Source organism: Pteropus alecto, unplaced genomic scaffold, assembly GCF_000325575.1.
Source record: "Pteropus alecto unplaced genomic scaffold, ASM32557v1 scaffold137, whole genome shotgun sequence".
Lineage (NCBI taxonomy): Eukaryota > Metazoa > Chordata > Mammalia > Chiroptera > Pteropodidae > Pteropus > Pteropus alecto.
The window spans coordinates 151,946-162,936 of NW_006440135.1; the positions used below are offsets into that span (position 1 = coordinate 151,946).

General features: G+C 43.1%; 1 long non-coding RNA gene across 1 annotated transcript; it reads right to left on the minus strand.

Moving 5' to 3' along the window:
* Positions 1 to 2,887: 2,887 nt before the first annotated feature.
* Positions 2,888 to 10,672, minus strand: LOC112484089. The gene is made up of 2 exons (XR_003047886.1): positions 10,625 to 10,672; positions 2,888 to 3,523 (listed from the first exon to the last, which is right to left on the minus strand). It is a non-coding gene; the product is annotated as an uncharacterized LOC112484089 (long non-coding RNA).
* Between the last annotated feature and the right edge of the window lie 319 nt (positions 10,673 to 10,991).

A 10,991-nucleotide genomic window follows, 5' to 3' on the forward strand; every position in this document is an offset into this window, starting at 1 on the left:
GAGAAATGTCAGAGATTAAGTCAGGAGGTGTGCGTGTGCGTGTGCGTGTGCGCGTGCAGTCAGCTGGCACGGGATGCCAGGAGCCAAGGTGGAAGTGGGCACAGATGGGTTTGGTGTGTCAGAGTCTGAGCATCAGAAGGAGGGCTCCTCTATATCCCCCAGCTCTGTTCAGTGAGATTGCCCAGGAGTAGTGAGACCCCAACACCTAGAACCCAGACCCTGGTTTAGAAGATCACTATCCACTGAAAGGAACCTGGGCTCCCTGGAGAAATGGCCAGCACCTGAGCAGAGGTAGGGGACCAGTACAAGATGAGTTTGGAACATCTTGGGCCAAAAAGCAAAGAAGGGTTTAAGGGCTACTGATGACATGTCACAAAGCTAATGGGGCCAGCATGCGTAATTTCCTACTAGCCAAATCTGGGATCATTTGAGCATCAAAATAATGATAGTAGTGGATTATAACTCAATGAATCAAACAAACTGACATGAGTCCACACTAATATTAATAGTTTCACTAGGAATATGATATAAGCAGCTTTAAAGGTACATGCAAATACCTTCTGCCATTCAGTAGGTTGCTTTTTTGTTTTAATGATTTCCTTTGCCGTGAAGAAGCTTTTTAGTTTGATGTAGTCACATTTATTTTTGCTTTTGTTTCCCTTGCCTTTAGAGTCAGATGCACAAAAAACAAATAAACAAACAAAAAAAGTTAAGCCTGATGTCAAGGAGCTTACTATATTCTTTTCTAGGAATTTTATGGTTTCAGGTCTTACATTCAAGTCATTATTTCATTGCATTAATTTTTGTATATAAGATAGTGGTTTTATTCTTTTGAATGTGGCTGTCCAGTTTTCCCAACACCATTTATTGAAAAGACTATCGTTTCTCCGTTCTATGCTTCTGGTTCATCATAAACTAATTACCCACGTATGTGTGGGTTTGTTTCTTGGCTCTCAATTCTGTTGCACTGATCTGGTGTCTGTTTTTATGACAACACACACTACTTTGCTTACGATCACCTTGTGCTGCACAGATGACTCTTAAACGAACGTGGCTGCGAACTGCACAGGTCCCCTTACACGCAGATTTTTTCGACTGACTGGCACAGCTCAAATGACCCATGCAGTTCAAACCCGCCTTGTTTAAGGGTCATCTGTAGCTTGAAATCCAGGAGCATGTCCAACTCGATTCTTCTGTCTCAAGATTTCTTTGGCTATTCGGGATCTTTTGTGGTTCCACAGAAATTTTAGATTTGTTCTAGATCTGTAAAACATGCCACTGGAATTTGATAGGGATTGCACTGAATTTATAGATTACTCTGTATAGTACGGACACTTTAACAATATTAATTACATATTAATCACATATTCCGATCCATGAGCACAGAATACCTTTCCATTTATTCGTGTCTTCTTCCATTTCTTTTATCTGTGCCTTATAGTTTTCAGTAGAGAGGTCTTTCAACTCCTTGGTTAAATTTATTCCTAGGCCTTTTATTGTTTTTGATGCAATTATAAATGGGTTTTCTTAATTTCTGATACTGTTATTAGTGGATAGAAATACCACAGATTTATGTATATTGATTTTGTATTCTGCAACATTGCTGAATTCACTTATTCTAAGTTTTTTTGGTGGAATCTTTACGGTTTTCTATATATAGTGTCACGTGATCTGCAAATAGTTTTACTTTTTTTCCAATTTAGATGCCTTTTCTTTTTCTTGCCTAATTGCTGTGCCTCGGACTAAAAGTGGAGAGAGTGGACATCACTGTCTTGTACCCTTTCCTAGAGAAAAAGCTTTCAGCTTTTCAGCATTGAGCATGTTAGCCGTGGCTCTGTCATGTGTGGTCTTTGTTGTGCTATGTTCTCTCTTCACCCGTTTTGTTGAGTTTTTATCATAAATGAATGCCGAATTTTGTCAACTTTTTTCCTGCATCTATTGAGACGAACATAGTTGAAGTATTTTAAAGTCCTATTTGTTTTTATGATGTTGAGGTAATAAGCCACTTTGATGTGTAACATGCTCTAGTCTATGCTTTTAACCACTCTCCTCCACTAGCCCTGCAGGCCCTAAGTCTTCTGGCTTCAGATCCCACGATTTTTCCTCTATATCATGAGGATGTAGAAACGGGGCTGACAGATGGTATCTAGCATTGTATACTTTTACATTTAAAAAATTCTTTGCATGTATAGTTACATCTCCCTTTTCGATCATGACATTTATATCTCTTTTTCTCCATTGTCTTTATTAGTTATTTCAAAGAACATACATTTGGATTTTATTAAAACATTTTTTGTACTCATTGCCTAATGTTCTTCTTTCTTCTACTTGCTTTATTTCATTATTTTTTTATCCTGCTTCCTAAAGATGTTTATTTATTTTTCGATGTCTTGAACTTGAATTCATGCATCCGAGCGTACTGTATGTTAGTAACTAGGGGCTCCGCTCTCCCTGTGCATTCTTTCTGACACTCGCTCGTCAGGCTTTAGTGCCACCGCGCCACCAAAATCACTCTTTGGCCACCGTGACCTGCGTATTGTTAAGTCCTAGAGATACCTCTCGGGTCACCTCTTATTTCACCTATGACAGTGATGACCCCAGCTGCTGCTTTCTCCTTGAAACACTATCGGTCTCCAGGGCATCACATTCTTGAATTTTCTAACTGGCCATTCTTCTGTCATTTGCTACTTCCTCCTCCCAAACTTCTCAAACAAAAATCCAGCATATTTGGTCCCCAGAGTATGTCATTTTACATGCCCTGTAGCGTATGGCAAAAGTACATTCATGTACTAACTGGTAACAGCCAGTAATGATCACGTAGTAACTGGTGATAATCATTATTTTCTTGATTCATTCGTCAGTGTCTAAAATAACAAAAAGGAAAAACTTCAGTTTCAAGTTTTTATTCAAATTCAGAAAAATATTTTATGTTTGAGCCAATATTTGTACTTTCTAAACAAGTTTACAAACTGCAGTTGATAAGTGTTTTTGAAACTCAAATGAAAACTAAGTTTTCACACAGAGAGACGGAATCCACGCACTTGCTGTGCGGTTGCTGTGTCTGGTCACTGTGCTCTCACCAGCCACCGCTGCTCAGGGTCAGTGAACGTCAGACCAGTGCGTGCTCAAGATTTTCTTAAATATGACGCTCTTTGGATGGTCACAGGAGGGTATGCGAAAATTAAGGGCTCCGTTATGTTGTCTAATATTGCTTACTTGGAGATTTTCAACTTAAAATGACCGCTTTTGCCTTCAATTCCTTCCCATGCGCCTAGGTATACAGAAGTATCTTATTCCAAAAATCTTTGTGGAAGGGAGCAGAGGCCACTCCCTGGGCGAAAGACAGGAGGCACAGTAGTGAGTCCTGCCTGCAGCAACTCCTAAGCAGAAAGAGAAGCCGCTTTTCACGTCTCGGTGCCAATCGCCTTTAGAATCCGTAAGAGTTCAGCATAACGAGGCTTCCATCCGGCCAGACGCCTTCCAGCACTGCGGGCCATACACGCTGCTACGTACTTTCCACAAACTGAATGATTTGAATAAAAGACGTTTCTGTTAAATAACGCTTCATGTTTATCACCTTAAAACACACAAAGCCCTTTTTTAAAAGTACTAACTCATCTCAAATGAGAATTGATAAAACTTAATATGGCATTTCCTTCCTTGTTTCTGTTAAAATTGCAAAGAGAAGTGGCTGACTTCATTCAATCATCTAACAGATAGCGATTCTGGCCTGGCACGGGGCTTAAGTTTCAGTGAGTTTATATGGGGGTGGGGAGGGGTGACGAGGGAAGAGAGTAAAACAAGCACATATGTCAGGTGGTGATGAGCGCTATAAAAAAACAAAATAAAATAAACTACAGCACAGTCAAGGGCCAGAAGACGGGGAATGGGGTAGGCCGGCTCGTTTACATGGAACGGTGTGTTAGCTCGGACCATGTTGTAGTAAGTAAGCTCAGAGGCTGAGTGTGACCAGTTTATTTCTTATTCACATTATACGTCCCCCACTGGTCAGCAGTGTGTCATTTAGGGACCCAGACGGTAATATAAAAATAAACTACAGCACAGTCAAGGCCCAGAAGACGGGGAATGGGGTAGGCCGGCTCGTTTACATGGAACGGTGTGTTAGCTCGGACCATGTTGTAGTAAGTAAGCTCAGAGGCTGAGTGTGACCAGTTTATTTCTTATTCACATTATACGTCCCCCACTGGTCAGCAGTGTGTCATTTAGGGACCCAGACGGTGGTGGTGGTGGTGGCAAGGCGTGCCTCCATCGACCCTCCACAGCTGCTGCGGTGGTGGTCACTAACTGGGGGGTCGTCACTAACTGGGGGCTCACGCGAGGCCCTTCAGTGTTCATATCCACTTGGCCAGGCCAGTCTCGCGGTCCCCTGCGGGGGTGCTGAGACTCTGAGGGGAGCTCATGGTGTTCCATGAGCAACAGATGACTGTCACGGATGCTCAAGGAGCGCTTCTCCAGCAGCGTGAAATCCAAACAGAAACTTAATGACGGAAGGAGCTACACGGATATTCTGTTGTTTGAGACTCCAACGAAACATGCTCTGCTATCTGCTTCTAGTGAAGAGCCACAACCTCTACACTAGCTATTCTGATAGAAATAATTAGTATCTCAAAGCTGTCCCTTTCTCCCCCAGTCCCATCACCCCATCATCAAGCAGTGGCATCTCACCTTGGTTAACAGCCCTGCACACCACACAATGTCACGGTCCTTACTCTACGTCCTTTAGGAACTTACCACCTTCGGGATAAAATCATGATTCAAGGCCTGACAAGCACAGTCCTGACTGACGGCAGCCCACATCCCCAGGCTCCCCATTTACTGCTTTTCTATATACTTAAATCTATGTCCTCTCATTGCCTATTTAAAATTTAGCATTCTAGACAAGGCACAGCATTCTGATCATTATGTCAAGGATTTCTAGAATAAAGTCATAGAACAAAAAGACTGAAGATTTTACTTAAAAAAATTGTGTTTGCAAAATAGCTCTTCAAAGTAAAGAATCCTATAAACCTTTTTATAAACATTAATATTTCTTGTCCTACTGGTAAGTTAGATACCATGTTTAACTGTCTTCATTTCAGGAAGAAATAGAGGCGGCTATTTTGAATGCCAACAGGATTAAAAGCGATTTGTAATCCCTTATGAGATTAGAGTAACTCTTGCCCCTGTCAGCATGCTACTGCAGAGCAGGGCTGAGGTCTGCATGTGTGCTCCACCCTCCCCCACGACCAGCACTGGGAGCTCAGACGATCTACTTCATTAGCTATGCAAGGCGTGGGACCCACGCCACCGATTCTAAAGGTTGTTTTCAGTAATCACTGTAAGAAAACCCATTTATTATCAAGCATATACGCATACTCCACAGATTATTTCATATCTGCCCTGAAAGAGAATACATAAACTCTTCAAAATTTGAAGATGTCAGTCTCGTCAGCCAAAAGCAATGTTGGAAGTGAATATTAAAAAAAATCAAAATGAAATTTCAAAATCTACTTTACAATACCGGCCTCATAAAACGTAAACTTTATCAGCACTTAAAAATATCAGAAATAGAGCTTTGATAATAATCATCTTAAAGTTATATTAATATATAATCTGGTATGTTGTATAGGTTCATTTTTAAAGGCAATAATCCCAAAATTCAATATATTATATATATTATTCAATATAAGAATTCTAAATTATTTTTTCATTATTAAAGTAATTTTAGCAGCATAAGTTCCTCAGAGTTAAATATCCACCGTCAACACTAGTGTCTATATTGTACCAGGAAGTCTTTAGTCATACATATGTATGTGTATGTATTTACATTTATAATATACATACACATATATAACAACATATATATATATATTTCTTTGAGAATTGGTCAAGAACTCCCTAAAGTTCCCCACTGACAGGAGGAATGAGGGCCCCTGGGCTCAGGGGGCCGACAAGCCACAGGGCGGCTTGGGAGGGGCAGGGCACAGGAAGGGAGCAGAGGACACATGAGGCCTGTGCAGTATTACATCAGGAGGGTGTCTTTTTCGTTGCTAAGAGTTTACCCAACTCCCTCCAAACAAATGCGCTCTCCAAGAAACGTTAAAAGATAAAGTCAGCTTTAGAAAAATGGTCTTGCACCATTTAAATCCTTGGCTACTTATCATCTCTAGAAAAGAAGAAAAAAACAGTATTTCAGGAGCAGAGATTTTTACAGTAAATCTCTTACCAAATCCTCCTTAATTCATTAAACTCTCTTCTTTGCTCTCTGAGGTCACCTTTGGTTCTTCCTACTTTTTCTCTTGAAAACTCAACAGTTTCCAACGTGTCTCCCCCCTCACCCTCCCCACCTGCCCTTAGGCCTTTCACATGAGAGGTTCCAAGTCCTTTCAGTCCTTACAAGTCTTTCAAAAGCTTCCCACTTACTGCCGCAGGGTGACATCTGAAGTCTCTAATCGGAGTCTGGGACTTCAGCACCTGATCCTGTCAACCTTCAGCTCAGCCTGTCTCATTCCCTTCCCTATCTCTCCTTCGGACTTCAGACTTCCACGTGGTGAGACCACCAAGCTGTCACACCTCTCAGCCCGGTTCACGCTTGCCCCTCCCCCCATCACACCTCTCAGCCCGGTTCACGCTTGCCCCCACCCCCATCACACCTCTCAGCCTGGTTCACGCTTGGCCGTTTCACGCTTGCCCCCGCCTCCACACCTCTCAGCCCGGTTCACGCTTGCCCTCCCCCAACTCCCCCACTCGGTATCTCCCCAATGAGGCCGTCTCCCCAGGCTTAGCTCTCTCTCAGCTTGGCTACATCTGGAGGAAACGCCATTAGCTCTGACATGTGCCTGTGTGCACACACAGGCACACAGAGAGGCAGCACAGTTAGTGGCTAAATTACACAGCCTGCAACCAGACCGCACAGACGCTACTGGCTTTGCCACTTAAGGGCTGAGACCTTTGACACATTACTCTCTATGCCTTAGTTTCTTCACCTGTAAACAGGATCAATACTAGTGACTAATGGTGTAAAGATGAAGTGAGTTAAATTATGCTTAGTACATAGCACGTGCTAAGTAAATGTCGTTATTATTGCTAGACACACTGAGAGTGTAAAGATAAAGTGAGTTAAATTATGCTTAGTACATAGCACGTAAGTAAATGTCGTTATTATTGCTAGACACACTGAGGACTTACTACGTGTCTGGCCTTGTTCCAAGCGTCTTAACTCATTTAACTCACAAGACGGGAAAATGCCCCTCCTGCGTGCTTCTGTGACTTTCTCAATGGCTCGTAAGTTCCCTGAGGGTAGGGCACATGTCACACTTAGCCCTGTATTCCCCCCAACTCCCTAACAGTGCCTGGCATTCTGTGTGCAATGAATAATGAACTTGATTTTGACCTGGCACCTCTCAGCAAAATACTTTGCAAAGGGTTTGTTTTTTTTTTCCCTTGTATCATTCGCCTTCTCCTCAATGCCTCTCAGGTTCTATCCCTGCTCCACCGAAGCTGGCCTTCCCAAGGTCACCAGTGCCTTAAAGTTGCCAAATCCAATGTCTTGCCAGCGTTCAACCCAGCTGATACTCTCCTGAGGCGCTCTTCTCTTGGCTTCCATGTTGTAGGAGCATTCGTGAGGTTGATAACTTGATGGCTCACATGTCATTTTGTGGTATAAAAACCTCTGCCAGCTACTGCAGCCTAAGCCGTCTGAAACAGCATAACAAGAAGTCTGAAGACAAACAGCTCAGTGCAGGACATGAAAGAGCTCTAGGTCCTATGTAGCTCTGTAGAGGCTTGACAGGCGACAGTGTGTGGGCGGCTGTACACCACCCTTCAAACCCATACCTTCCAACCTCCAGCGCATATTCCAGTAACTCCTTTGGCAATAAACTTGTAAATTAATAAATAATCTTAAATCCCACTCCAATGACCTCTGGTGGGCTGGTACTTATTAACACTACTTTGCATGACTTGTAAAATTAAGCATGGGTTCAAAGCCATGTGATCAGCAAGAAAACGTATGAGACAAATTCCTTGTGCCAACTTTACACCCATGGTCCTCAACCCAGCTCCTTATTAAAATAACCCAGGGGGCCAGGGCTCCCTCAGTAAAGTCACTGAATCAGACTCTCTAGGGAGGTAAGACTTGGACACATACAGTCTGTGAAGGATCCCACGGGGATCCTCACGTGTTGCCTTGGTTAAGAACCCGGCATCACACGAAGATGCTTCTATGAGCAACTATCACGACTCTACACTAAGCCACGTGAGGGTGACCCGGAGGCTGAAGAAACAGCTCCTCTCCACCAAAGGACATACAAAGAGCCACAAACGGCCACTCCTTTAAGAGAGCTTTAAACATTGTCATAGTTACAGCGTGTCCGCAAAGTGATGAGGAGACTTTTAGTGCTATGGCTATATAGCACTGGAAAATAAAAAATGAAAAAAAAGTTATTACACAATAACAGACTTGCAAAATATCAAGTCCCTCAAATCTTTAAGACTGCAACGACATCCACACAAAAATACAAGTAAAAATCGTATTAATAAAAATACACCGAATTTATCTATCTTTTCTCTGAGATGCTTTTGGCCCTTCAAAATTATACAATGCTCCTCCCAAATGTTAAATGGGGAAATGTCCCTTCGTTTACAAAAAAAGACGAGTAAGATATACTATAGCACAAAAACTCTAGAGTAGGATATATCCATACCCACCTTACAGAAATATGCCAAAGTAATGACCAGGGTCGATGGCGTGAACACTACATGTACTTAAAAAGAGATAGAACGTTCATCATTGAACTAGGAGTAACAGACAAATGAATCCCTAATTCAGAAACACAGGGGTTTGAAGGGAGAATCTGGAGTCAAGACTCCCTGAGTTTTAGGCCCAGAATGTGCCATAATGAGATGAGCAACTTTGAGCAAGTTACTTAACTGACCTGGGCCTAGACTATTCATCTTTAAAGCGAGGATAGTAATACCACAGTAGTTCCCTATGGCGGATACAATCCAAGACCTCCAACGAATGCCAAAAACCAGGGATAGTACCGAACTCTGTACCTTTTCACTTAGAAGAGCACTTTCGGCTTTTCTTTGGCATATTCGAATTGCCAGCATCACTACCCTTGCACTTTGGGACCATTTTTAAGTAAGATAAGGGTGACTTAAACACAAGCACACTGTGATACTGCGATAGCTGGTCTGACAACTGAGATGGCTACTAAGTGCAGCATATGCGGTGTGGACACGCTGGACAAAGAAAGATTCGCATCCCAGGCAGGACAGAGATGTCGCACACTATTCAGAATGGTGCACGACTTACGATTTATACGTTGTTTATTTTTTTCGAATTCTGCACTTATAATTTTTTGTAACTAACACGGTGGAAAGCAAAACGGTGGATGGTGGGGGAGTACTGAATCTATGTGATAAAATGCGATTAATTACACAGCGACTGAAACAGCAGGGCTAACAAAATGGGCATTTTGTGTTGTTCTCTTTTTGAGAAAGAAAAAAAAAATCTCAACTAATTGCAGATTTCTTCACGAAGCTTTCATTCTAATGCTGAGCAATCTACTAGTACGCAGGTCAACTTGGCTATATTCTCGGAGACTATATTATCATTAAAAGTGTATCATTTCCAATGAACTCAAACATTTATGCTTTTCTAGGTATCAAGAGTAAAATAAAGTTCATTTATAGAATTTTCATACTCATTACACAGTGTTGTCCTGAAGAACTTTCAGGAAAGATTTATAAAGAAAGATTTAAAGTGAAACTCAAGCCATAATTTAGGTTTTTGGGTTGCGACTACCAGTTAAGTTTATGCTCCTCTGGACAATTATATTTGACCAAAAAATTAAGCCTTAAGGAAAGTAATTGGTAATCACATTAAAAAGTCAATTCACTGCATGTATCTAATTCAACTCTGTCCCTAGGCATCAGAACAGCATCTGGCAAAGGGCAGGTACATATCTGTTCAATGAAAGAATGACCCTAATTCCAAACTATATATATATATGGCAAGGAACGGTTAGGAGTTACCCAGCACTGTGAAAATGTAATGGTGACAACATTCTTTCTTATAACTAACAACTTATAATCACTTCCTGGGAGCAACTCAGAGGTCCAGGCGCCCCTGCGTCCTGCAGCCACCTTATCAAGCGGTGCTGCTCCCCCTTTCCCAGAGGCGGGTCCCCGACAAGGCAGGGCGAGGCCGGGCGGAGGAGCGGCGGGGCAGCACCTCACTCCGGCGGGTCCTTCTTATAATTTTAATTGGGTACTGTATTTTTTGGGTGCTTCTAATATACTGTGTCATTCTTTGTACAATCAGTAGTCATATTGGCAAAAATCCCATTAAGGGTGTTTATGTTTTCTTTTGTTTGTTTTTGGCTGGGAGCAGTAGGTGTTAGCTTTGGGCTTCTGTCCTTAATACGTGGAGATTAATTACATCGTTTTTGATTCTGACTTCTTCTTTCCCTGCTCCTCTACCTCCCACATTCACAAATTACTGTTATTACCTCTGTGTGAAAAATAAAGTTACTCCTACTAAAAGCTGGACGTTTGACTAACATTTCAGGAGTTAACTCAAACTTTACCCAGAAATTCTCCAACCGCAGGTGCTCACCTGCCGACGCCCACGCCAACTCCGCGCCCGCGCGTGGCCGAAACGCGCATGCTCGCGCCTCGACCAATAGGAAGCCCGGCCGGTCCACGCGAGCGGAGAGTGGGCGGTGCCTGGCGAACGCCCCGCCCACAAGGTCCCCGGGAAGGCGTGGTCAGGCTCGGTGAGGGAGCGCCGGGTGCCGCGGGCCCTGGGACCTCGGAATCCCCTGCCCGGGACGCGAGCGCCGGTGTCCTGGGCTGCCAGGCCCGTGGGAAAAGGGATGGGGCCGCTGGCGCTCCCCGCCCCGGATCTCCTGCCGCGTCCGGCGGGGTGTTTAGGTCTGGACGCGCCTCCATCTCTTTCCACGCGTTGCCCTTCTTTGTTTTGA